This window comes from Natator depressus, chromosome 11, assembly GCF_965152275.1.
Source record: "Natator depressus isolate rNatDep1 chromosome 11, rNatDep2.hap1, whole genome shotgun sequence".
Classification (NCBI taxonomy): domain Eukaryota; kingdom Metazoa; phylum Chordata; order Testudines; family Cheloniidae; genus Natator; species Natator depressus.
This window is the reverse complement of record NC_134244.1, coordinates 73301032-73328647: the sequence shown is the minus strand read 5'-3', so window position 1 is coordinate 73328647 and position 27616 is coordinate 73301032. Positions and strand designations below refer to the sequence as shown.

At 52.5% G+C, this 27616-nt stretch overlaps 1 non-coding gene and 1 pseudogene across 1 annotated transcript; one reads left to right on the top strand and one right to left on the bottom strand.

The window, feature by feature from the left end:
* The window catches only part of LOC141996210 (butyrophilin subfamily 1 member A1-like), a 660168-nt pseudogene that overhangs the window by 82645 nt on the left and 549907 nt on the right, over nt 1-27616 (bottom strand).
* On the top strand, nt 16118-16199 carry TRNAS-CGA (transfer RNA serine (anticodon CGA)). Its single transcript has one exon. It is a non-coding gene; the product is annotated as a tRNA-Ser (tRNA).

Below are 27616 nucleotides of genomic sequence, written 5' to 3'. Positions count from 1 at the left end.
GGAAAGTTGGCATCTGTAGCTCCAGCCTCGGAGTCAGCGCTGTGCAAGGAGCCGCGTATTAACCTCTGACGAGCCGCATGCGGCCCCGGAGCCCCAGGTCGGCCACCCCTGCCCGAGGGGAAGGAGGCACCAACCTGTCATGTGCGATCGAAGGAGCAGGAAAAGAATCTGGGAATTACCTTCTGTAAAAACTCATCTTTTGTCAAAAACCTGTGGAAAAAGCTGATGCAAGAAGTTGTTGACAGAGGGATAGTCCGCGTCTCTCAGCAGCTCCTTGGGTCACCAGCCGTTGTCAACCAAGCCAGTTGGCAGACTGAAGGCAGGGCAAGAATGCTGAGGCCGAACAGTCTTTGCTGTTGGCATCCGTGACCTCACAATCAGCTTAAGCATCAACACACACAGACCCCCCCCACCCACCCAGAGAGACACGCACACACAGAAGCTGGTAACATTTACAACATGGAGAGATGCACCCAAACTCTCGAGGACTTTTGATTTGGGGGAGGGCATCATCTGCGCTGACTGCATGGGTGTCCCGGGGCTGGAGCACCCATGGGGAAAAATTAGTGGGTGCTTAGCACCCACCGGCAGCCAAGCTCTGCCCTCCCCCCAGAGCATCTCCTGCTGACCAACTCCTCCCGCACCCTTCCAGGGCCTTCTGCCCACCACAAAACAGCTGTTTGGCTGCATTCAGGACGCTCCCATTTGGTGCGGGAGGAGCAAAGCCATAACTCACCCAGAGATGTGATTTTATTAAATAGTTCGGAGGCTCAGAAACACGTAGAAAATGTTCTAAGGCTCTGAGCTAGTGAAAGTGCCAGTCACCCAGAGAGCAGTGGGAGCAGGTCCAAGATGTAGCAAAGAGGGTTTCCTGCAGGGAGAAGGGAAGCAGGGAGATTGCAGCTCTTTGGGACAGAGACTGTCTGTTTGTTCTGTATGTATGCAGCACCTGGCACAATGGGGCCTGATACCTGAGTAGGGCCTGGACACAGTGCTAATAAAGCAAGGGCATTTGTTGAATTACTGAAGTGCCCTGAGTCCCCTGAGTGGAAAGGTGGCAGGTGAAGCAGGGGCAAACCCTAGACAGATGGGATCTGCCCAGCCTGGGGCAGCATGTGCGGGAAGGGGAAGGGGAAAGGCCATTGGGAGTGTTTCCACAGAAGCCAAGAAATCAGGGCACCAGCCCTAGCATGGCTGAGTGAGGCTGTTTCCTGCGAGAGATCTCCACAGACAGCATTCGTGGGCAGGCTGGGAGGGATGGCCTGGATTCACTTTGGAGTGGATCCAGTGTAAATGAGACTAGAATTGTCCCAGAAGGGCCCAGATACAACAGTGACAGACACTGTAGGTGGAGCCTGTGAATAAATAAATTAGGTGCATTATAAAACAGTAGTAAAATAATCCCCCTGCTCTGTGACCCCAAGTCTGACCTTGTACCTGTCAATGGGGCATCATCACTGAATGGGGGAGCTGTTAATGAGGCGCCACAGGGATTGGCTGTAGCCCCCTCACTTGTCAACTTTTTAATTAACGATCTGGAAGTAAGTATAAAATCACTGCTGATAAAGTCTGTGGCTAACACAGCTTGGAGGAGTGGTAAATAATGCTAGTGACGGGGCCGTTGTATGGAGCAGCCTGGATAGTTTGGTAAACTGGGATTAGTAAGGAGGCAACCTAGTGACAGAGGATGTGGAAAAAGCTAATGTACTCAATGCTTTTTTTGCTTCTGTCTTCACTAACAAGGACAGCTCCCAGACTGCTGCGCTGGGCATCGCAACATGGGGAGTAGATGGCCAGCCCTCTGTGGAGAAAGAGGTGGTTAGGGACTATTTAGAAAAGCTGGACGTGCACAAGTCCATGGGGCCGGACGAGTTGCATCCGAGAGTGCTGAAGGAATTGGCGGATGTGATTGCAGAGCCATTGGCCATTATCTTTGAAAACTCGTGGCGAACGGGGGAAGTCCCAGATGACTGGAAAAAGGCTAATGTAGTGCCAATCTTTAAAAAAGGGAAGAAGGAGGATCCTGGGAACTACAGGCCGGTCAGCCTCACCTCAGTCCCCGGAAAAATCATGGAGCAGGTCCTCAAGGAATCAATCCTGAAGCACTTAGACGAGAGTAACGTGATCAGGAACAGTCAGCATGGATTCACCAAGGGAAGGTCATGCCTGACTAATCTAATCGCCTTTTATGATGAGATTACTGGTTCTGTGGATGAAGGGAAAGCAGTGGATGTATTGTTTCTTGACTTTAGCAAAGCTTTTGACACTGTCTCCCACAGTATTCTTGTCAGCAAGTTAAAGAAGTATGGGCTGGATGAATGTACTTTAAGGTGGGTAGAAAGTTGGCTAGATTGTCGGGCTCAACGGGTAGTGATCAATGGCTCCATGTCTAGTTGGCAGCCGGTGTCAAGTGGAGTGCCCCAGGGGTCGGTCCTGGGGCCGGTTTTGTTCAATATCTTCATAAATGATCTGGAGGATGGTGTGGATTGCACTCTCAGCAAATTTGCGGATGATACTAAACTGGGAGGAGTGGTAGATACGTTGGAGGGCAGAGATAGGATACAGAGGGACCTGGACAAATTGGAGGATTGGGCCAAAAGAAACCTGATGAGGTTCAATAAGGATAAATGCAGGGTCCTGCACTTAGGATGGAAGAACCCAATGCACCGCTACAGACTAGGGACCGAATGGCTAGGCAGCAGTTCTGCGGAAAAGGACCTAGGGGTTACAGTGGACGAGAAGCTGGATATGAGTCAGCAGTGTGCCCTTGTAGCCAAGAAGGCCAATGGTATTTTGGGATGTATAAGTAGGGGCATAGCGAGCAGATCGAGGGACGTGATCGTTCCCCTCTATTTGACATTGGTGAGGCCTCATCTGGAGTATTGTGTCCAGTTTTGGGCCCCACACTACAAGAAGGATGTGGATAAATTGGAGAGAGTCCAGCGAAGGGCAAGAAAAATGATTAGGGGTCTGGAACACATGACTTATGAGGAGAGGCTGAGGGAACCGGATTGTTTAGTCTGCAGAAGAGAAGAATGAGGGGGGATTTGATAGCTGCTTTCAACTACCTGAGAGGTGGTTCCAGAGAGGATGGTTCTAAACTATTCTCAGTGGTAGAAGAGGACAGGACAAGGAGTAATGGTCTCAAGTTGCAGTGGGGGAATCTGTGACTTCCAGAGACCTCTGTGACTTCAGCTCGTAGCTCCAAGCGAGCCCCCACAGCTGCCCAGCCACTGTGAGCGGTGTGGGGACCCCGCAGCTGAACTCCCCATGGACAGGTCACGGGCTTCTGTGAATTTTTCTTTATTGCCCGTGACCTGCCGTGACTGTTACTAAAAATATCCCGGACAAAATCTTAGCCTTACCCATGGTTAAGTAGGTGAGGGGAGGGGGGAAAGGTGTTCCTTGTAGAGACCCAGAGATACAGGCATGAGGGACAGCTGGCTGCCTGGGGCCCCATGCCCATGGAGTGTCCCAGAAGACAATGGCCATTCCAATTGCCTGGACATTGGGCACCAAACAATAAATGACCATGGACGGCCCACCCTCCATGGGAAGCCAGCCAAGTGTGCCCAGCGGGAGGACAAAGGACTGGGCTGGGGTTCTAAGTGTGGGCATCTGGAGGCAGGAGAGCAGCTTGTGGGCTCGGACGACAGAGGGGACAGAGGGCTCCGGGACTGACCCAGATGGACCTTTCCGTTCTCTGTGTTCACTAAGCACTGTCTGCGCTGTGTTCCAGACATGTCAAAAAACAGGGAGAGTCAATTATTTTTTATAAAGGTCCAAATTTCTTGGTCAAGGCATAGTCAAGGTCCAGACTTCAGAGAAAATAATAAAAAATAATAACAATCATGATCATAATCAAATAATAAAAAGATTTCAGGATCTGCTCGAAAGCAGCTGGTGGTCCAGATTTGGCCCGCGGTCTGCCTGTTGACTGCCCCTGTAATAACCCCCCCTGCTTTCACAATGCTGGTTGAGAGTCACTCCAGGGTAAGGAAGTGGGGGTACATGGCTCCCTGGGGGCCTACAAGTCTCCCTTGGGTATCCAACTCAGGTGGACTTGCTGACGTGAAGCAGGGGTGTTGAAGGCTCTGAGATTCAGAGTCAGGAGGCGGTGAAGTCAGGTGACTTTCCTCATTGGAAAAAGTGTGACCTTAAGGGGGTTGCCACACTAAAGAGCTCCTCCCAGGGACCCTGAGACAGAGACCCCCACACACACACGAGACAGAGACCCCCCCCCACAGAGACCCCCCCCACAGAGACCCCCTCACACACACAGAGACCCTGAGACAGAGACACCCCCCCACACACACACACGCGTCCTGTGAACCGGGAGTTCGCGGCTATTTCTTAAACCGCGGGCAATTAGCGCAAGATTTGAGGATTCCCTGAACTAGTTAATTGCCAAGAATAACAATTCCTGCAACCCAATCCAGTAAATTTCATAGTGTGTGCCCACACACACACACACACACACACTGGGGCTGTCAAGCGATTAAAAAAAATCACCATTAAGCGCGCGGTTGTACAACGCTAGAATACCATTTACTTTAAATATGTGGCATGCTTACATCTTCCAGTATATTAATTTCAATCACAACACAATACAAAGTGTACAGTCCTCACTTTATATTTATTTTTGATTACAAATATTTGCGCTGTAAAAACAAAAACATTGTGTTTTTCAGCTCACCTCATACCCGTACTGTAGTGCAATCTCTTTCCCATAAAAGTTGAACTTACAAATGTAGAATTATGTAAAAAAACAGCAACCCTACATTCAAAAATAAAGCAGTGTAAAATTTTAGAGCCCACAAGTCCCCTCAGTCCTACTTCTTGGTCAGCCAATCGCTCAGACAAGCAAGGGTAGTTACAATTTGCAGGAGATAATGCTGCCGCTTCTTGTTTACAGTGTCACCTGAAAGTGAGAGCAGGAGTTCGCATGGCACTGCTGTAGCTAGTGTTGCAAGTTATTTACATGCCAGGTGCGCTAAAGATTCATATGTCCCTTCATGCTTCAACCACCATTCCAGAGGATATGCCTCCGTGCTGATGACGGGTTCTGCTCGATAAAGATCCAAAGCAGTGCGGACCGATGACACGTGTTCATTTTCATCATCTGAGTCGGATGCCTCCAGCAGAAGGCTGATTTTCTCTTTTGGTGGTTTGGGTTCTGTAGTTTCCGCATCGGAGTGTTGCTCTTTTAAGACTTCTAAAAGCGTGCTCCACATCTCGTCCCTCTCAGACTTTGGATGGCACTTCAGATTCTTAAACCTTGGGCCGAGCGCTGTCGCTGTTTTTAGAAATCTCACATTGGTACTTTCTTTGCGTTTTGTCAAATCTGCTGTGAAAGTGTTCTTAAAACGAATATGTGCTGGGTCATCATCCAAGACTGCAATAACATGAAACATATGCAGAATGCAGGTAAAATAGAGCAGGAGACCTACAATTCTCCCCCCAAGGAGTACAGTCACAAATTTAATTGATGTATTATTTTTTTAACGAGCATCATCAGCATGGAAGTATGTCCTCTGGAATGGTGGCCGAAGCATGAAGGGGCATACGAATGTTTAGCATATCTGGCATATCTTGCAACGCTGGGTACAAAAGTGCCATGTGAACGCCTGTTCTCACTTTCAGGTGACATTGTAAATAAGAAGCAGGCAACAGTATCTCCCGTCAGTTGTAAACAAACTTTTGTCTTAGCGATTGGCAGAATAAGAAGTAGGACTGAGTGGACTGGTAGGCTCTGAAGTTTTAAACTGTTTTGTTTTTGAGTGCAGTTATACAACCAAAAAAAACCCAACTGCATTTGTTACACTTTCACAATAAAGAGTTTGCACTTCAGTACTTGTATGAGGTGAATTGAAAAATACTATTTCTTGTGTTTTATCATTTTTACAGGGCATATATTTGTAATAAAAAATAATAATATAAAGTGAGCACTCTGCACTTTGTATTCTGTGTTGTAATTGAAATCAGTATTGAAAATGTATCAAAAAAATTTAATAAATTTCAATTGGTCTTCTATTGTTATAAGTGTGATTAATCGCGATTGATTTTTTTGAGTTAATCGTGTGAGATAACTGTGATTGACAGCCTTAACGTACATATATAAAATAATACCAAATCCTCAGAACACCAATGTAATGGGGAAACTAATTCTTACCTTAAAATGACAAGTGATTTTATGTACTCATGTGGCACTTGTTGGCATTGCCCTAGCAACAAAGCTATTGAAACAGAAAAGCAAGCAGGGTGCGGCAGTGAGGCTGATGCCTAGCAGGGCTACCAGGGAAAAAAAAATTTCTTTTCATTTTGCCTGTGCTCCTAAGAGGTTGAGAGTTACCTAAACCCCAAAGCATAAAAGTGGGAGTGGGGGCAGGTGCTTTGAAACTTCCATTCCCAGGATGGCCATGGCAAATGGGTCATGAGAGACAGAATCTACAGGGGCCAGGGCAGGGCTTGCAACTAAACTCCCATGTTTCCCTCAGGATTTTCAAACTACACCGGACCCTCACGAGAATGTGGGATTTGGGATCCATGCCAAATCCCGCATTTTAGCGGGTACTGCGTTACAGCGGGGACCGCGTTACAATGAAAGTTAATGACCGTTACTAAATTTGGGATCCGCAACCACGTTCTATCAGAATTTGTGTTATCTAGACGCGTGTTCTAGCGAGGGTCCGGTGTATAACTTTCAGGGTCTCATCTCTGTCAGTTAAGGCTATGTCTACCCTATAGCATTTACAGCGGCACAGCTGCAGTGGGCTAGCCCCTTGTTCTGTGTTTGGGAGTGGCAGGGGATTCATTCATGGTCTTTTTCCTCTTTCAGGTGCTTTCAAGGGTCATCATGGTGCACCTTGGTAAGTGCAGACAGGGCTTGTTAGGGGTTGCGTGCACACCATGTTGTACTGGCAGACCCCAGTTTCTGCATCCCTCTAAATCAATCACAGTTAGTGGAGAATGTGCAGCCTTCACCGCTGAACTCTCTTAAGGGTTGGTAGAGCAAATCTGTCATCTTTATTGTAAATAAATTGCTTTAAGACCTCAATCTCCTGGCAAGGTACAGACTTCGATTCCATCATGAAGAATAATCTATTGTTGCTGTGTAAGGGAAGGTTACAGCAGTTTTATTGATTTTTAAATGAAACCAAGCTTTTCTCTAAGGCCTTTGGAATTTTTTGGCTCGACGTCTATACACATCTGTTTATAATCAAATCTATTGTGACACCTGTTGATCTTCCCTTCAGCTCATCACCTTATGAAAAATTATCATGGAGGACACGTAGCTATCCGATTGGCTCTTGGTGGTTGTGCCAACAGACCCTTCTTCCGTATAGTGGCCGCATATAACAAGCGAGCACGGGACAGCAAGTATTTGGAGCAAGTGGGCTGCTATGACCCACTCCCAAATAGCCACAATGAAAAGCTTGTTGGCTTGAACATCGAGAGAATCAAACACTGGATTGGTTGTGGAGCACATGTCACAAAACCGGTTGAAAAACTTCTAGGTAACTCAATGTGTTTTTCAATCTGAACTATTTGCTTATTTCTCTTAAAAGACAACAGGTTTTCCTTGGTGATCCTCCGCATACTTGGAGTACCAAAGACTCTTTCTTCATTTCTTTGCATGAATTCTTGAGAATATGTATATATGCAATCACCCTTCTTTTGGCCACAGGAAATGGGATGTTTCAGAGTAGCAGCCTTGTTAGTCTGTCTCCGGAAAAAGAACGGGAGGACTTGTGGCACCTTAGAGACTAACAAATTCATTTGAGCATAAGCTTTCGTGGGCTACAGCTCACTTCATCAGATGAATAGAATGGAACATATAGTAAGAAGATCTATACACATACAGAGAATCATGAAAAGGTGGGAGTTGCCATACAAACTGTAAGAGGCTAATTAAGATGAGCTATCATTTGTTAGTCTCTAAGGTGTCACAAGTACTCCTGTTCTTTTTGAGGAAATGGGAACGGGTCTCATTTATGGAGACACTGAGCTGGCCGAGACAGCAGTAAAAGGCACTTCAAGCCACTAGAGGGTTGGTGAGAGAGACAATTACTCTCACTTCTTAAAAGTCTCATTAACTATTGGAACAGTTGACCCAGGGTTGTCGTGAATTCTCCATCACTGACAATTTAACTTGAGATTGGATGTTTTTCTGAAATATATACGCTAAGAATTATTTTGGGGAAGATCTATAGCATGTGTTATATAGGATGTCAGACGAGATAATCACAGCGCTCCCTTCTAGCCTTTGAATCTGTGAGTCTAGAACAGTCATATTGCAACTCCAGCTATAAACATAAATAGTCTTTCTTTCAGGTCTTTCTGGATTTTTCCCATTGCATCCTATGACAATCACAAATGCAGAAAGATTAAGGAAGAGAAGAGCCTTGAAAGCCATAACAGCTTCTGAGGAAGAAACTCCAGGTGACTGATAACATCTAACTGAACTGAATGACTCAAAAGATTACTGTACAGACAACGATCAGAACAGTGTGCCAACTAAAAAGGACAATATCTTTACTACAGGCAAAGAAATGATAGTGGATGTGAATTATTTCATAAGAACATTAAAGTATTTTGAGGCTTTAGGAGTTCTCAGACAAGGATTCTGATTGTCCTCATTTGTTAATTACTTCTTATTTTGCACAAATTATTCATCTTTCATGTTTCTCAAACTGCAATTACTTAGGCCCAGATCCACAAAGGTAAAATTTAGGCTTCTAAATTCCACTGAAATCCAATGGAAGTCAAGAACCAAAATACCTTTGTGGATCTGGGCCTTCCAGATTACAGCATTCATACAAACTGAATACAAACTCCCGTTTTCTAAATAGCTCTATTGTGGAGGTAGAGAGAGCGTTACTGACTGCCATAAGAGTCTAATGTATAGGAAGTTGTGCTGGATCAACGAACAGGTGAGGATGCACCTGTAGGCTTCCTTCTAAACGTCACCTTACCATTACTTAAGACAAGCCACAGTTGTTTTTTAATTTTACAGTGAACTATTTCAAGATTTTTGTTAGAGGAGGGGCACTCAGACCTGGCCACTGTTGCTTCTTTATTTTCACCCAATGAAGCTGCAAATAGTGTAAGCAGCAGAAAATCCTTTTTTCGGTGCAGGGGTGCAGCACAGAATGTGACACGATTTACTTAACCACACTACTGTTCTTCCAGAAGGTATCCCACAGAACATGACCACTCTAAACATAGCAAATACTTGGATGTTTTTATACCTTTCTCCCTGAACAGTATTTGATCAAACATTATACATGCGTCCAGCTAAAACAATAATTTAAAAATCCAGGAATTACTACATGGTGTTCATAGATTATCAGCCACCCATAGCAGCCATTCATATTCCAGCGTGATAAGCACAATAAACATTGAGCTATGTTCAGAGGCAGACGGCTATCCCTGTTACTTGGAGGAACTCGCACATCATTCGTTCTATCGTCTTCCATCCACATTGTAACTCGCTTAAATGTCTTAGGTAAGGCTTGTACCATCCCCGAAGATCATCAACCTCAGACTCTGGTAGACCAAACAAAGCCACTGAGTTTGAGTCATAGAACCATCACCCCAAAAGCCTTAATGCCAATCAGTGCAAATCTCAGAATTGATGATAGGGAGCACATGAGATCTTTCTCAGCCCACGCTGCAGCACATCACCCCTTTTAAAGCGCTTGACGTAACAAAGCTGAGACACGCTCACTGGACGATCACAGTATCCTGCTTATTTAAGAAGAGCACAATACAATAGACCACTCTAGTGCTGACAGAAAAGTCGCCTTCCTCAGCTGTTGCTCCAAGATGGCAATCTGCTGCTGTTCCTGCATGTGAGGAAGTTGGTGGGGCTCAAAAGGAGGGCAGCTCACAGCAAGAGAAATGGCTGAGAAGAGCTAGACAAGTTAGAGGCACTTGAGATTCACTGCAGGCCTATGTGGTGCTCCCTTGGCACCAGACCCATAAGGGTGCAGGGAGAACCATGGAAACTCAGCCGGCTCTCACTTGACAGGCAGCTGGGAATTGGTTCCATTTTTAATGGAGAAGTAAAATCTGAGCAAATGTATACATGGAACCAAAGAAAAATAAGATCTTTTGCGTGATACCTGAAGTCCTGCCTGAAAAGGTTCAGGCAGACGTGGCTGGTTTGGATTTTGCCTATTAGTACATTTAAACCAGGGGTTCTCAGAACACATTTTTTGGTGGCCTCGGACTGTGACCACCAATTCTTGCTGGTGGCCGCACTGACACTTTTCCCTAAAATACTTAACTGTAGGAAAAACAAATAAATATGCACATACACGTGTCCAAATCATTGTAATTTATTTATGTAGGGTTTTTTCAGACTCAAAAATAATATGAAAAATTATATTTGTATGTTGAATATTGCTTTTCGCAGCACCCTTAGTAGCTAGCTGGGAGTTTGTGAAAAGTGATATTAACAAACATGCAAGTATCACTTTTCACAGCCTCCCAGGTAGCTAGTAAGTGTGCTGTGAAAAGTGATACTTGCATGTTTCTTTGTTTCGCTTTTCTCAGCAAGCCCTGGGTTTGGAGAGGGAGGCAGCAGGGGTCTGGGGCAATGGGGGGGATAGAGGTGGAACCAGGGAAGGCAGTGGGGGCTGGGGGCGATAAATGGGGGTTAGGGGAGGCGTCGGGGAGAATGGTGAGCCCTGCTGCCATATGGCTGGAGCTGGGAGGCAGCACCCCCAGGGTCCAGAGTGAGCGGCTGGAGCCCAGGGTTGGTGGCTGCTGCTGCGCAGCTGGAGCTGTGGATCAACACCCACCACCATGGGGCTGGGGCTGGGGTTAGGGCTGGGGGTCGGTGCCAGAGCCCGGAGCCAGCACTTGTTGCTGCACAGCCAGGGGTTAGTGCCCAGGGCCAAGGACACGTGGCCGGAGCCTGGGTCAGAGCCCGGGGCTCGAGCCATGCAGCTGAAGCCCTGCGGCCAGGTTCTCACCCAGGGCTGAAGCCCAAGCCCCAAGGTGCCCTGCCCACCCCACAGGTAAGTCAAGAACTCACCTGGCTCCTGCAGCATTGTGCCCCACCTGTCTCCAGAGGCGGGGCATGGTGGCTCATGCAGGAGCAACAGGGAGGGAAGGGGAGAGGCTGATGCTTTGGCCTCTCCACCGCTGCCCAGGAGGCTGTTAGGCCTGCACAAAAAGCCCCTGGTAGCCGCATGTGAGAAATGCTGATTTAAACTCACTTCCATGCTGTCAAAACCTTTGCCATTGTACCTCCTAACTGCTGGTTTCTCAGGTCAGCGTGTACGTAAGGGTTAAGTGAAGTGCTGCTGTAAGAATAAGCTTCGTGTCCTTTAGAGGAAACCAAGACAGAAAAAAATACTGATGATTTTTAATATTTTTTCTTTATCTAAAAAAATTAATGAAACGATATAGAAAATTCCATTAAACACACCTTTTGCATTTTACAGATTTGTAGTATGCAAAATTTGATTTTATGTAGTGCCCATCCCCATGTATATTCCAGATTAGTATAAACAAGACATGATTTCCCTGGTAACTGGGACCAGTTTTTATTCTGTCTCCTCAAATTTAAAAGTTCATTTGTATGTAGGCTTCGGGAAGAGTTCCTTTCTCATTTCTAAACACACAACACGGTTTTCTTTTCTGGATTTCTCGGCCTCAAATACAAGGAGGTGGGTCTGCAGGGTTGCTTCAGGACCAGTCTGAATGAGGGAGGGTTTATTCTCCTGTTTAAAAAACAAAATTATTTCTAGTGTTACAGGAATAAAAGACAGAGAAGTCTGGTTTATAAAGCTGGATCTCTGCATCCCTCTCCCAAAAGGACTGCATGATCAAGCTCAAGGGAGTATTCAGAAATAAATTGTTGATCATCCCTTTAATCGAGTTATACCAAAGCAAGAGTTAGACAGTGGTTGGGCAATCACCATACAGTTAAATGGAGTAAATATTAATTAGAATGTTACTGCCAATAAAGACAGGTGACCCAGTAGTAAAGCTTTGATAATTAGGGGAGGCAACATTGTCTAGTAATAACTGGCTGAACGAAGAGAGGTCCTACACTCAACAGTCACTCCCATGTTGGAGGAATCTCAACTACAAAGATGAACAATCATCTTCCCAAAATAATTTTAAAATGGTGACACCCCCAATGACTTATCTCTCAGACAGAAAGAAAAGAAATAATGGTGGGGAGAAAAGGGGACCCTGGCCTGGGGAGAGGAGGCATACAGAAGTTCTGTGTGGTAGGGGAAGGTCGGAGGGCACACAGAGCCCCAGCCTAGGGGAGATGAAGAAACATGGGACAGAGCCTGTGACATGAAAGAGGGGTGAGCAGATGCAGGGAATCTGTGAAATAGAGAGGATGGGAGGGTGGCACATGGAGGGGAGGGGAATGGAGGGCAGCCAGGAGCCCTCAGTGTGTGCAATGAGTACAGCCTACAGAAGCATCTAAGTGTGAGAATGCCAAGTTCATAATACTTTGCATGTCTAAAATGACTTTTATCACTGTCCCAAAGAACTTTAAAAATGCAGATTATTTCTTCCCATTTACAAATAAACTCTCTTGCCATGGTTTTCTGGAGAGAGCTGCACAGAGTCAGAGTATTAGCTATGTTTCTGGCTCCTGACCAAAACAGATAATCTGTCAACATTTGCTTTACGTGCATGTAGCATTCAGGGGTGGGGTTCTGGGAAGGGATCAGGAGTGATGCTTATATGCCTAGATCGTCCAGTAGAAGATTTTGGAAGTAAAAGATGTCTGACAGAGGCAGGTTTCAGTATGAACCTAGCTCTCAGGTAAAGCCTGGCCCCTTCTTGGTGGCTGTGGAGCATTCTTTCTTAAAAGACCTAGTCTTGGACTGCAAAGGCGTGGGGTAGCATTTAAGGAGCACTGACAGGGGATGCATACTTCCTACTGCCAAAGAGCTCAGCTGCACAGGGGCTCACTGCACACCACTATACAGCTGAGATCTGGAACTTGATCAGTGGATCCTTTGTATTCTCTTATCCTTATCCTTCTCTCTTATCCTTTGAATTCTCCGGGAATTACTGGGTAAAATCATATTGTTGGTGTAATGCCGGAGGTCAGATTAAAAAACCCACATTAGTCCTTTCCATGGAATCACAGAACCGGAAGGACCGTCCTAGTCCCGTCCCCTGCACTCAAGGCAGGACTAAGTACAGTAGAACCTCAAAAATACGAACACCAGAGTTACAGACGGACCCGTCAACCAGGCACCACGTGGACCCAGAAGTACGCAGTCAGGCAGCAGCGGAGACGAAAAACAAAAAAACCCAACAAATACCATGCTGTGCCGGCACTGCATCGTCAAGTTAGGCACATCGGGGCTGCCTGTCCCCACCCCACCCACCACTTGCCACGTGGAAGGCCAGCCACGTACAGGTGAAGACGCTGAGGTTCACAGGCACAGCTGTGAGCTCCCGAGAAGGAGTGCTGGGGTCTGCACTAGCCACAGGGGCCGTTTCCCGCCTCTGGCTGGGAGGGGGACAAGCCTGCAACCTTAGTCTCAGTCCAGGAAAGAAGCTCCCTGAGCTGCTGCTGGAACCTGGCCGAGAGCGTCAGCTGCTGGAGCCCGAACTCCTGCCCGCCTGCCGCGCTCTGGAGGAGCGGCTGCGTTTGAAAGGGCCCCAGCCTGCACTGCGCACCCACTGGTGCCAAAGCGCCCCCGGGTGCCTCACGCATCACCCTTGCAGTCAGGGGGCTAGAATCAGAAACTTGCCGGGCAGCCGCTGCAGAGTGTGAGCCCCCGTTCCGAGCACTCCGCCCTGAGGAGCAGCCCATAACGGCTTGGGCAAAGTTACGAACAACCTCCATTCCCGAGGTCTCCGTAATTCTCCTGTATTATCTAGACCAGGGGCTGTCAACAGGCGAACCACGGGACAAATCCGGATTGCCAGACGCTTTTGAACAGACCCCAGAAACTTTTTATTTACATATTATCGTTATTATTATTTTTGTAAATGATTTTCTCTGCAGTCTGGCCCCTGACTGTACATTGATGAAGAATTTGGACCTTGACAAAAAATAATTGACTACCCCTCATCTAGACCATCCCTGAGCGGTGACTGTCGATCCTGCTAAGAACCTACAATGACAGAGATTCCACAACCTCCCTAGGTAATTTGTTCCAGTGCTTAACTATGCTGGCAGGAAGTTTTTCCTAACGTCCAGCCTAAACCTCCCTTGCTGCAATTTCAGCCCATTGCTTCTTGTCCTGTCCTCAGAGATTCACAAGAACAATTTTTCTCCCTCCTCCTTGTAACAATCTTTTATGTACTTGAAAACTGTTCTCATGTCCCCTCTCAGTCTTCTCTTCTCCAGACTAAACAAACCCAGTTCTTTCAACCTTTCCTCGTAGATCATGTTTTCTAGACCAGCGGTTCTCAACAGGGGGTTCGTGGCCCACTGGGGGTCCATGAACCCTTTCAGGGGGGCCGCAGGGCCCCGTGGCTAAAATCCAAAGCCCGAACCCCAGCACCTCCCGCAGGGCTGAAGCCGGGAGCAGCAGGGCTGAATTCTGGAGCCCCGAGCCCCGGTGCTCCCCAAGGGCCAGAAGCCCTGAGCCCATGGGCAGAGTTGGGGGAACACAGGGGTGTTACACCCCCCCCAAACTACAGTGCAAGAGCAGGGCAGTCCTGGGGTAGCTCCACACCCCCCCTCCACCACCTCCTCTCTCCACCCCCTTGCTAGGTCGGAGGTGGGAAGTCAGAGTCCGGCAGCGTGGGACAGCTGCTGCTCTGACTGGTGCCATGGAGCAGGCAGCCGCAGCGTTGCCTCGTCTCCTGCTGCTGCAGGGGGTTGAAGCTGCTCCCCTTTGCTCATGCAGCTGGTAAGAGCTGCCTGGGCGGGGGGACCCGGCTGCTTTGTGGCTGGCAGAGCCCTCAGGGTACAGGGACCGCAGGGGAGCCCTGAGAGCACACAGACCCTAGCTACCTCCTCCCTGTACCCTGAGCTACCCTCTGCCCAGACACAGCCCCTAGCTACCTCCTCCCTGCACCCTGAGCTACCCTCTGCCCAGACACAGCCCCTAGCTACCCCCCTCACTGCACCCTGAGCTACCCCCCTGCACACCCCTATGCACAGCCCCTAGGAGTCTCCCTGTACCCTGAGCTACCCTCTGCCCACACACAGCCCCTAGCTACCTCCTCCCTGCACCCTGAGCTACCCCCCTGCACACCCCCATGCACAGCCCCTAGGAGTCTCCCTGCACCCTGAGCTACCCTCTGCCCAGACACAGCCCCTAGCTACCCCCCTCCCTGCACCCTGAGCTACCCTCTGCCCAGACACAGCCCCTAGCTACCCCCCTCCCTGCACCCTGAGCTACCCTCTGCCCAGACACAGCCCCTAGCTACCTCCTCCCTGCACCCTGAGCTACCCCCCTGCACACCCCCATGCACAGCCCCTAGGAGTCTCCCTGCACCCTGAGCTACCCTCTGCCCACACACAGCCCCTAGCTGTCCCTCTCCCTGCACCTCAAACTTTTTGAGCTGAGCCCCCCCACCTTTGAGTTATAATTTTTGGTGGTAGGCCCCCCAAGTCCAGACAGGCGGGTGGCCTGCTGAGGTGAGTCAGGGGGTGGAAGTAGCATACCCTCCCCAGACCGCGACGTCGGAGCTGGCTTGAGCCTCACTGGCCCCTGCCCACCCAAAACAGAAACTCCCCAGTGCAGCCACAGCCTCAGGGCAGGGACGATGCCCCGGGACTCCGGGGACACAGTCCGGGCCTCTCACCTCCAGGGCACTGGGGTTCTCTTCTGCCCAGGGCAGGAGTGAGCAAACGTCTGTATGACGTGATGACCATTTAGAAATCGGTGAGGAATGAGCTGGTTTGAGGGGAGTTGATCTCGGTCCAGTTGCAGGTCAGTGAACCTCTCCCTGTCTCCATGTCCCTATCTTTAAACAATTACAGGCCCCACAGGAAGGGGTTGGTTTGATGTTTAACCACATGGCTAAGCAACGAGAACCCCAAATCCCCCTGCGCTTTGGGAGCCAGGTTTCCTGTTTGAATTCTGTGTTTCAGAGGACTTCAGGCCTGGGTACTGTGATTATTTACCAGTTTCTCGGGCCTGAGGGGGTCACGTCACTCACGGCTGTGAGGGCCGAGCGGTTAAGGCGTTGGACTCGAAATCCAATCGGGTTTCCCTGCGCAGGTTCAAATCCTGCTCACAGCGAGGCCTGTGTTTTAGCCACACTTGCTCACGAGGGCAATACATCTCCACCGACCCTGGGACGCTCTCCATACACTCCCCACCCCAAGGAAACCCTGTTCTGCTCCTTTCATGGGGATGCCTGGGATGGTGCCTCATGCTGTGTCCCTGCGGTCTCAGCTCCCGAGGCCTCTGCCCCTCACCCAGTGCCCCCCGGCTCAGCCCCACCCCTGGGTGTTGCTCCTCTCCAGCGCGTGGAAGGAGCTGAGCACGGGCAGCCCGTATCAGAGGCCAGGGGAGGCTGAGCCTCCCCCAAAAGGCCATCCATGCGGGGGGGAAACTCTGGGGATGTGGGGCGGGTCTCCCCTCCGGAGGCCCGTGGGCCCGTGGTCATCTTTTGAGGGCCGGAAGCGAAGCTCCAGAGAAGTGGGGGCCCTGCCTGCACCCCGCTCCCCTCTGCCTCTTAGCCCGATGCCCTGCTCTTGCTCTGCCTCTTCCCATCCCCCCTCCGCCTCTTCCCCCAAAACCTGCACCCCACCCCCCCTCGGCCTTTTCCCCCGCGGCCCCGTCTTCTCATGCCTCTTCCTGTCCTGCTCCACCTCCTTCCCCAAGGACCCCACGGCCCCCCGCTCACCGAAGACAGAGAAAAGGGACGGGTGCCTGGCCCCATGGCCCCCCGGTAGCCCGCCTTAGGGGAAAGGGGCAGAGAGGAGCAAGCAGGGGGTGAGTGGAGTCTTGGGGGAAGAGGCGGAGAGGAGCGAGGGGCAGGTAGGGGGACCTCGGGGGCCAGAGGAGTGAACAGTGGGTGGGCGGGGCCTCGGGGGAAGAGGATGACCGGGGGCGGGGCCTCTGTGGCAGGGCCATGCTCTAGGCGCCGGTGGCCCCCCAACTTCTCGGGGTCATCGGAAACCCAGGATGAAGGTGACACAGGGCCTGGATCCTGTTTGGGCGAAGATTCCATAACACCTCTCCCTTCCTGGCAGTGTGAAGGGGCTGGACAGGGCATAAAGCCCTCCAGACACGGCCGGAGACAGGGAAAGGGCCGTCAATGCGGAAGAGAATCGGGCCCAGAGTTAGACAAGGGGTGCAGAGAATATTCTGGATTCTGGTCATTGCACTTCGCCCTTGCTCGAAATGCTTCCTGTATTTTCTCCATTTCACTCCCTGACTCTCGATCTCTGCCCCTTTCCCCATTTCGTCCTCAGAATTAGCACGTTCAGCCAGTTAATCGCAGCAATCCCGCCATAACACGGCAGCCTGAAATCTCAGCTCTCCCCCGCCCCCCGCACGAGACCTGCTGCCAGCTGAACTGGAGAAAGAATGGGGAACGTCTCTGGCGAAGGGTGTGAAACAGACCCCCGGAAAAGGTGAGTTTTCACAGGGATTTCCTCAAATTAGGAGAAACTTGGAGTCCCAGTTAGTGCCCAGAAAACCCTTCAGGGATCAAACAAACCAGAGGCCCAGCCCACCCCGATCTGGGCTCCACGTGGGAGTGAGCAGGGGGCTGCTGAGACACACACAGACTGCTGGGCACGCACGGACTGTGGCTGGGGAGGGGGCTGCCAGACCTCCCTCGGGTGACCAGACAGCAAGTGTGAAAAATCGGGACAGGGGTGGGAGGTAATCGGAGCCTATATAAGAAAAAGACCCAAAAATCGGGACTGTCCCTCTAAAATCGGGACCTCTGGCCACCCTAGACCTCCCCCACAGACTGCCACTGAGGGAGGAGGGGGCAGATGCACAGACCTGCAGTGACCACACGGATTGTGAGGTTTGCTCCCCTCCTGTCTCCAGTGGAGCTGAGGTTTCTCCCTGAGCCTGCTGAGCCCTGTGGCCCTTCCCAGCCACGCCCGTGGGAGCAGAAAACACCGAGAGACCAGGCCGGGGAGGTCATATGGTTTATTGGACCAGCTTCTGTTGGGGAGAGAGACCAGGGCCTGAGGACGAGCTCTGTGGAGCTCGAAGGCTGGTCTCTCCCCAGCAGAAGTTGGAGAATGAAAGAGATCCCCTCCCCGCCTTGTCTCTCTAATCTCCTGGCACCGACCTTGCAAACAGAGAACTCTGAGGCAGTTCAGTGCTTCCGACCGAGCACCCGGAGCCCGTATGTAACACGGACGTTGCATTCATTCAAACAGTGCCTAGCGCAGCTCGGGGACGGGCTTCAAGCTGCTGCCAGCCACAGCCCCTTCTGTGCCCCAAACCGGGGGCGACTGCACCTACCGGCCAGACCCCTCTCTTCCAGAACGGAGGTGCCCTTTGGTCTCTCAGCCCGGCGCTCTCACACAACCACAGCAGCTCCAGTCACCAGGTCCCCTCTTGGCGCAGTGGGAGCGGGCAGCAGGACAGAGCAGGCAGGCCACCGAGGGGGAACTGTACTCCGGGAAGCCGTGACTCTGTCAAGGATTTAGGTGTCATACCGGGCGAGCCGCTCAACATCCGCTCCCGGTGCGATGCTGTGGGGAACAGGGCCAAAGCCATCGGTGATGACGGGGGGATTTTCTTGGTTTTTCAATGGTTTGCATGCCACGTGTGGGACTCAGTTTCCCTGGGTGCTGTTTGTTTAACGAGGTGGCACTGGTGGGAGAGGTCGTTTGTTGTTACAGAGGACCAGCGGTGATCTCGCCTGTCAGTTGGGCCCTCAGGCAAAGGCCTGGAGAATGGATACCCCAGCGACTGGTGAGCGGGAGGCCCAGCTTGGAAGTCACAGCCAGGTCGGGCCAGTAGTAGGACAGTGGGCTGAGGAGAGAAGACCCGGTGACTGCTTCCAGCCTGGGGGAAAGAAAAGAGGGAGGAGAGGAGAGGCTGAGATAGAGGAGACCCAGGCAGCCTGTTCACCTGGGACAGAAGACAAAGGACACAGGCTTGTGGGAAGCTTATATCGGACGCTTAGCTGGAAGGAGGGGGCTTCTGGACTGGGGAGAGAAAACAGCCAGAGCCCACACAGGTGCAGGAGAGACCTAGATGGACTGTGCTGAGGGAGGTTAGGCCTGAGGCCCTGAGAGTTTCCTGTGCTGTGTTCAGATGCTCAATAAACCCCTCTCTTTTACGCTGGCTGAGAGTCACGGCAGTCTCGGGATCGGGGTTGCGTTCTTCCCTCTGGGAGTAGAGGCCCCAGGGGTCCAGAGTGAGGGGACTCCCTGAGGGGACCCACGGCAGACAGGCATGCTCAAGGCTCAGAGAAGAGGGGTTCCAGGAGGCGGAAGGGCCTACGGCTTAACCCTCGAAAGAGTGGATCTCCGAGAAGGGCTGTCACACTGAAGGAGGTTCCTCCCAAGGACTGTACGAGGCTGAGAGAGAGCACAAGTCCTGTGAGTCCGTGACGCCATCCATGGATAGATAAACAGAGGATGGAATGGGAGGTGATTCAGCAGTGGGGAGACTGACACTGGAATACCGCATCCCGTTCTGGTGTCCACATTTCAAAAATAACGTTAAAAAAAACTGGAGAGGGTGCAGAAAAGAGCCATATTTGAGGGATGGAGAAGACTTATAAGGAGGGATTGAAAAACTCAGTCTGTTTAGTTTTCAAAAAGATGGAGAGGTGAGCTGATGGCAGCCTGCAGTGCCTTCGCTGAGAGAAAACACCAAGTATTTAAAGGGCTCTTTAGTCTTGCAAAGAAAGGCAGAACAAGAACCAATGGCTGGAAGCAGAAATCAGAAAAATTCTCCTGAGAACAAGGCAGAGATTTGTAAGAGGGAGGGCGACTCATCACTGGAACAAACTGCCAAGAGAAGTGATGGATTCTCCATCTCTTGATGTCTTCCAGTGAAGACTAGATGCCTTTCGGGAAGGTGCTTCCATCAAAAAGCAGCTCTTGTGATACACGGGAGGGCTGGGAGATACAGGGCGTCATATTAGATGCTCCAATGGTCCCTTCTGGCCTTAAATCGACTAATTTATGAAAAATTGGTGTTTTATTGTATAGCCGGCTCCACCCCCGACTCACCAGTCATTGAGTGCGGAGATCCGGGGGCAACAACTCCAAGCTCCACAGAGGCTGGGCAGGGGCAGGACATCAGCTTGGAGGGGAGGGGAGGGGGGGCAGTGACATCACAAAGGCCTTTTGCAGGACCTCAGCCCATTGGGCAAAGGTGGTGAGGAGGGGGTGACCTCACAGAGAGACCCCGACATCAGCGGGGCAGGGCCGAGGTGCAGGGCCAGGGCAGTCGCTGAGACCCCCCCGGCTTTGCAGCCGCACGTCTCCTTCGCCAGGTCTCCCCTCGAGGACGGGGAGAGAATTAGGATTCAAGTCGTGAGCATGAGGAGGAGCCTCTGTGGAGTTTCTCCTTTTCCACCACTGATTGTGCCAGAAAACGAACTTCCTTTGACAAGGTCGGAGGCTGCGAGAGGTTTGGAACCTGTTGGGTCTGATGCACCTGCTGCAGACAGAATTCTCGGCACAGAAAACACTGGCTTAAGGGGGCAGAATGTGATTTCCTACCGAGCACTTTGACGCTTGGAATCACTGGGGACCTTGGGGTTTATCCTTTTTGGTTTCCCTTTTCCTCTTTCCTCCCTCCTTTCTCCTCTTCTCTTGCTTCTTTTTTCCCTGTTTCCCTCTCTCTACCAAGGAGGGGTGAATGTGGAGGGTGGGCGGGGAGGGGGTTGCTCTTATCGCGGGAGGTCCTCACAAAGAGGTGGGTCTGGATCTGAGAGCGATCCGCTCTGATGGTGACCTGGGCCGTCCTGTGGGACCTCTGGTGAGACCTCTCAGCCGCCCGCACCTCAGCGTCTCAGTGCTGGTTGGCCAAGCGGGGGGCTATCGACAGCGAGGAGACTCAGGTCCTTTTGGTCTCGTTTTAAATCAGGCAAATAAGTCATAATCAATGCAATGTATGGGATTAATCTTGCTGCTTCAGGGGTGGAAGGAGGCAGGGTCTTGGGGGAAGGGGTGGAGTGGGGCGGGGTCTGTGGCGCAGGGTGGGTTTGCCCCGGGCCCACACCTCCCTCGTGACGGCCTTGGCAGCAGTATTGGTCCCACCCCGCGGCAGGGCCGGGCTGGAGCCAGGTACGGCCGGGGCAGGGGAGGGCAGGGCAGGGGGTGGGGGAAAGCTGGGCGGGCGGGAGCCAGGGGAGGTACCTCTCTCCAAGCCAGACCTCGTAACCTGAGATCCAGAGAGGGCTGGGGCTCAGGGCACACCCCTCCCATCGGCCTTTCCCGTTGGTTAGCGTCGGTGTGGAGATGCCTCGCACGCTGAGTTTTGTGGGTCCTACTTTCAGGCACCTCCTTCTTCCTGTAAGCGGGGGAATAGTCCCGCTCTTGTGGGGAACTTTCCAAGCTTCTGCACGACCCCGGTGAAGTGGGCTAGCGAAAGGATCTGAGTCCTCGCTCCCACTTCCTTTACCCAGTGGCCTCCCTGCCCTCGAGGACTCCCCTTCCGCTCTCCTGTCTGGCAGAGTCCTCGTAACCCCAACAAGGCTGGGCGCAGGAGTCCTGGGGGGCTCGACCCCCAACCCTGTGGTAGTCACCTAGGACAGGGGCTAGGGTGTCCCCACTCCGGGGTACTCTCTGCACTGGGCACTTCTCTGACCCACTGACCACTACATACAATTTAAAGCAAATGCAAGTTATTTAATCAACAATTAATTTTAAAAAGAATAAGGGAAAATGGGAAAGGTGAAAGGAAACACATCACCCCGCTCTGTGGCAGGGAACATCACAAACAGCGTCTCTGGAACGTCAGGGCAGTTCACAGCCTGCTCCTTGTAGGTCCCAGGCCCCTTCTCTGGCCCTGGCCGTGCTGCAGAGATGCTGTGGGTTGGACACTCGCTCTGGTGGTGGCCACACGCTCTCAGGCTCGAAGTGGCAGGACCCTTCTGCCCAGTGTCGCCCCCGCCCTGTCGGGGTTACAATCCAAGCCTGGCCTGCAGAGCCTCTGGGCTGAGAAGTCTCCCTGTGCGGGGCCCGCTCCCCAGGGTCCCCCTTGCTCTCCCCAGCTGCTCACCACACCCAGCTCCGGACGGCTCCCGCCCCAGCCCCACCACTCGGTCTCTGCCCGGCTGCTGCTCTGCCTCCCGCTCCCTGGGCTGCTTCTCTGGCCCCTCGGGCTCTGGTTGCTCCCAGGACAGGTCTGCTGTCTCTGGGCTGCTTTACTGGCCCCTCTGGATCGGCACAGCTCTTCCCCCCAGCTCAGCTCGGGCCCCTGCTTTCTCCTTAGCTCGGCCCCACTCTGTCTGTCTGACCCAGGCAAATCCAGCTCACATGGAGGACGGGACTCCCCTGGCCTCCTGACTCCCTCATTAGCCTGCCCGCCCTGTCATTCAGGCTGACCTGGAGCGTTGGCCTCTTCCCATTGTTCCTGGGGACTATCAGTCTCAGGGTCCTGGTTTCCCATTGACCCTTCCCCCTTTTAGGACTGGGAGCTAGCCAACCAAAACACCCCCACTGACTGTTAGTAAGGGGGCAACAGTCCCCTTACATTTAGGCCGTAGCTGTGGGGGGGTTGAGGATCGGCAGCATCTCAGTGTCAGATTTAGGTAGCTAAAGTGAAAGTAGCAGCCAAGCCCACCTCAATATTTTTGTGGAGCTAGCCCCTGGTGCCTAACCTGTTTTGAACAACCCACTAGGCCCCCATCTGTGTTGTCAGGTGCCCGATCCCAGACCTACATTATTTTAAACAGATGCTTTTGAAAAACGTACCAAAAGTCTAACGGGCTCTAAAAATCAGCTGAATACATTCCGGGCCTACAAGCACTAAAATACCTTCCTCAAACCAGTGTATGGGGCTTTGAACGGTATCACGACATGGCAGGGGCTGACAGTCAGTGCTAACTGTGTGAAGGCCCATTTTTCATGATTCTTGCTAAAGCCAGTCAGCAAATGTCGTCTAGGAGTAAGTGCTGTAATTATGGGGAAGAAAAATCTGCATTTTTCACACCTAACAGAAGTGGAATAACTGCATTCAAAGATAAAACGATGAAAAACTTGAAAGGCCACAAGCCCACTCAGTCCTACTACTTGTTCAGCCAGTCGCTCAGACAAACAGGTTTGTTGACATTTGCAGGAGCTCATGTTGCCCACTTCTCGTTTACAGTGTCACCTAAAAGGGAGACCAGGCATTCACAGGGCACTGTTGTAGCTGGCATCGCAGCATATTGACAGCCCAGATGTGCTGAAGAATCATACGTCCCTTCACGTTTCAACCACCATTCCAGAGGTCATGCGTCCGTGCTGATGACAGATTGAGATGTCACCAGCGGAAGGTTGATTTTCTTGTTCGGCGGTTTGGATCTTGTTGTTTCCACATTGGCGTGTTGCTCTTTTCAGACTTCTGAAAGCAGGCGCCACACCTCATCCCGCTCAAATTTTGGAGTCCAATTTCAGACTCTTAATTCTTGGGTCAAGTCCTGTGGCTATCTTTAGAAATCTCACATTGGTCCTTCTTTGCCTTTTGTCAGATCTGCAGTGAAAGTGTTCTTAAAACGAACACCATGTGTTGGGTCATCATCCGAGATGGCTAGGATATGAAATCTGTGGCAGAGTGCAGGAAAAACAGAGCAGGAGACAGACAATTCTCCCCCAAGGAGCTGAGTCACCGATTTAATTAACACATTACTTTTTTTTAACGAGTGTCATCAGCATGGAATCATGTCCTCTGGAATGGTGGCAAAGGCATGCAGGGGCATACGAATGTTTAGCATCCCTGGCACATAACTACCATGCAATGCTGGCTGCAAAAGTGCCATGCGAACGCCTCTTCTCAACGTCCGGTGGCCTTGTAGGCGCTAAACCTTTACACTGTTTTCCTTTTGAGTGCAGTTCTGGAACAAAACAAAAAATCTACATTTGTAAGTTGCCAGGAGCTCCTGCTCCCTCCATGGCCCCGCCCCTGCCCCCCCTCTTTCCCTCAAGGCCCTGCCCCCCAGCCAAGCTGGAAGCCGGAGCAGGGCTGGGGAGCCACAGACCCCCCGTGTGCCCAGGCTGGGCGGGCCTGAGAACAGCCCCCAGCCCATATCCCTATCCTCCATCCCCCGGCCCAGGGCAGGTGGAGGGTCTGCAGCTCCCCACAGCTGTCTGCACGGCTCTTCCCCCGACCTAGTTCCAGATGGGGCCGGGCCTCAGAGCCACAGCTGGGTTATGGTAAGAGCCCCCCCCGGGCAGCTGGTGACTCAGGAGGGTGCTCGAACCATGGGGCTATGCTGATGTGAGGCGTTCTCTGTCTCTCCAGTTAAAGCTGCGCTGGAGACACAGGCCTGGACGCTGGTCAGTGCTGTAACCCCCCGGCAAGCGGGTCCTACTCATGTTTATGTTCCCTCTCTCAGGCTCTGGCCCAGATCACTCTTTGAAGGAGAGGGAGAGAGCACAAGAAAACACACGCATGAGACTGACGCTATCGGAGGGTGGTTAGCGTACCCACCCACAAGGTGGGAGACCAGAGTCCAGTCCCCCTGCTCCAATTCAGCTTTAATTATTGATCCAGAGGGCAACAGCTTCACTAGGACAGACTGACGGGGCCTCACAGCACAGTATCCCATAGCTTAGTGCTCAGAGCACGCTCCTGAAAAGAGCGGATCCCTGTCCAAATCCCTTCTCACCCTCAGGCAGAGGGGGGCTGTCACCTGGGTCGCTCACATCCCAGGTGAGTGCTCTAACCAGGGGGCTACAAAGGTGGGAGGGACGTGTCGTTTCCCCTGGCTTCTTGCAAACCCAGCAGATGCGGGTATATCCAAAGAGGGTTCCTGGCTGTGGCTGGCACCTCCCATTGTCAGCGTAGGCAGGTCCATGCGTAGCGTGCTGGCTTTTGTGAGTCACATTCCAGGGTTGTGTTTACGCTTCACTTTTATCAGTACAACTTTTGTGTCGGTCAAGAGTTTGAAAAAAACACACCCTGGGCCAACGAAAGTTTTACTGACGAAAAGCACCTAAATCTTTCTGAACCTAGCCCTAAGTCTAGGAGCAAAGAGGACCAGGGAATTGTAGACTCACGTTTTAGTGGGTTTCTCTCACCAACTGAACGTCAGATTGTGATGGGGGGGCTGTTTGTCAAAGGGGGCCCCGCTCATAGATCCAGTGTGGAGGTCGCACACTTCCTCACACAGAGGTAGTGGGTATCGAAGGTCGAGAAAGGCTGAGCCTCCCCAAACAGCCTTGCATGGCCCCACTGACGCTCCACCCCCAGGCCTCTTCCTGCTTCCTGGTGCTGTGCTGTGGGGGGCTCTTCCCCCCATGGCCAGGGCCCCAGGCTGGGGCTAGTGGGGGCCGGCCTGTGCTTGGTGCTGGTGCGGGGGCATCCTGCCTGCCCTCCCACCCGGCACTCCGGGGCTGAGGGGGTGCTCTGGGGCTAAGGGGAGGTGCCCACCTGGTGCTCCAGGGCTGGAGGAGGGGGACCATGTTGCCTGCCCAACTGCCCGTGCTCTGGGACTGGGGTAGGGGGGCCACGCCACCCACCCCACTGCCTGGTGCTCCGGGGCTGCGGGAGCAGGGCTGCGCCACCCGCCTGGCTCTCCGGGGCTGGGGGCACTCAGGCAGCCCGGGGGTGGGGGGAGATGTGGTGGCCGTGCAGGGTGGGGCTCTGGGCTCTGGTGGGAGGGGAAGAGCCTGAGGCAGAAGGGATGGGCCAGGCCAGGGGCTAGCGTCCCCAAGCCCAGGTTCCACCCGCCCCCCATGCCGTCACACACGTGTCTGGCCTCCCTGTGGGATCAAATAATTGCAACCGTGGGGTCTCAGGATCCCTGGCAGGGCTGAGCAAATATCAACCCGCAGGCAGGGTAGAACAAGCAGTCTGTAGCCTCCGAGCCTCCTGCCCGTGGCCGACAGTAACAGTTCGGGTTCCTGACCTTCTGGGCTGGGCAGAACAAATAGTCAGTTCATCGCCCCCGGGGGGGCAAAACAAACAAACAAACAAACAGTCTGTGGCCCCTGAGCATCCTGGCTGGAGGAGGCAACCACCGTTGGGGTTCTGGCCCTCTGGGCCGGGCAGAACAAACAGTAGCCAAACGTAGCGGGAAGTGAGGGAGTGGCAGGGTCACCCGGGCCCATCCAGCTCCACCGGGTGCCGACCCAGGGCCCGATGAAGCCGGGGATTTCCACGTTAAGGGATGAACCATCAGCTCCTACTACGTTCCCTGGGTCTCTTCCTACCCCAGGGCGCTTCTCATACACCTCTCGGCTCGCCGCAGCTCAGCATCCCTGTCAACCTCTGCGCTTGCCTGGCCGCTCACAGTGCAGTCCGGGTCTCAGGTTCCCACTGCTTGGGGAGCCTCCGGCCTCTCTGCAGGAGCTTGCAACACACGTCCTTCCTCCTCCTCAGCCGGCCCAGGCTGGGCTGGGCCGCCTCCTTTTATCTGTCGCTTCCACTGGGAGCGGGTGCAGCAAGGCTGAGGGGACGTGGCCTTCTGAGGCCTGCAGCGACTGGTCTGTCCCTGGTGGCCTAACGAGGGGTCGTACACCCCTTCACACAGATCCTGAAAAGACCAGGAACTAAAATCGAAACTTCTCCTTATGGAGGAAGCCATCCAAGAGGCGGCTGACCTGGTCCCAAGTCTCCTTGGCCATGCGTGCCAGCGCCGCGGCCTTCTCCCTCCAGAGGGTGAACGTAGGAAAAAGACTCCAAAAAGAGACCCACGAGCCCTCCCGTGAGCCCCCAACCAGCCAGAGGTGATGCCCAGCGTATGCAGTCACTTGGGCACGCCTACGCCCGGTACCCGCAGATTGCAGACACACCTAGGAAGCCTAAGGACCCGACAGGCATAGGCACCGAAGCCGTGTTACCGGCTCTCAGAGACAGGAGCACAGACCAGACCGCCTCTGGGAATCTCACTTTAGAATTGTTTAAACGTTGCGGAGCTGAGGGGCCACAGAGATGTGGTGACCTTGATCCTAATTCAACCCTGACATTGCACCAGCACTGGAGATGTTGGGTGGGTCACTGACATGTAAAATCACTGGGGCCTGGGGCTGATTTGCTCTTCGGGAGATCCTCCGAGAGCCCTCACCTATGGGCAGCACGTGACCTGCCCGTTGCAGGACCCTAGCCCCGGGCCTCTCCCATTCTGCCCAAGTCCCCGCCCCCCTCCCTGCCGGTGCCCCCCCACCATAGCCACTGGCCCCCCAGTCCCAGGCCACCCCAGCCACCCCCAACCCCGGAGCACCACCCTGAGTCCTGGCCATAGGCCGGTGCTTGTACCGGCCCCAGCTGCCCCAAGTCCCAGCCACATGCTGGCTGCCCCTGCCCAAGTCCCAGCGGAAAAGAGGGAACTGGAAGCAGGCAGGTGGGGGCTGGGGGCAGAGCATGGGCTGGGCTGGGCAGGCTGGGCTGTTTGGGGAGGCTGAGCCTCCCCTGGCCTGTGATACCTGCTGCCCATGCCCTCACCCAAGACAGGTGTGGCTGGGAGATGGCGCTGCTTTCTCCTACAGCAATAAGGGGCCATTCCTACCACGCTCAGAGGCATTGCGTGCACCCACTTGCTCTCCTTAATACCTCCTTTCTTATTTATTTAT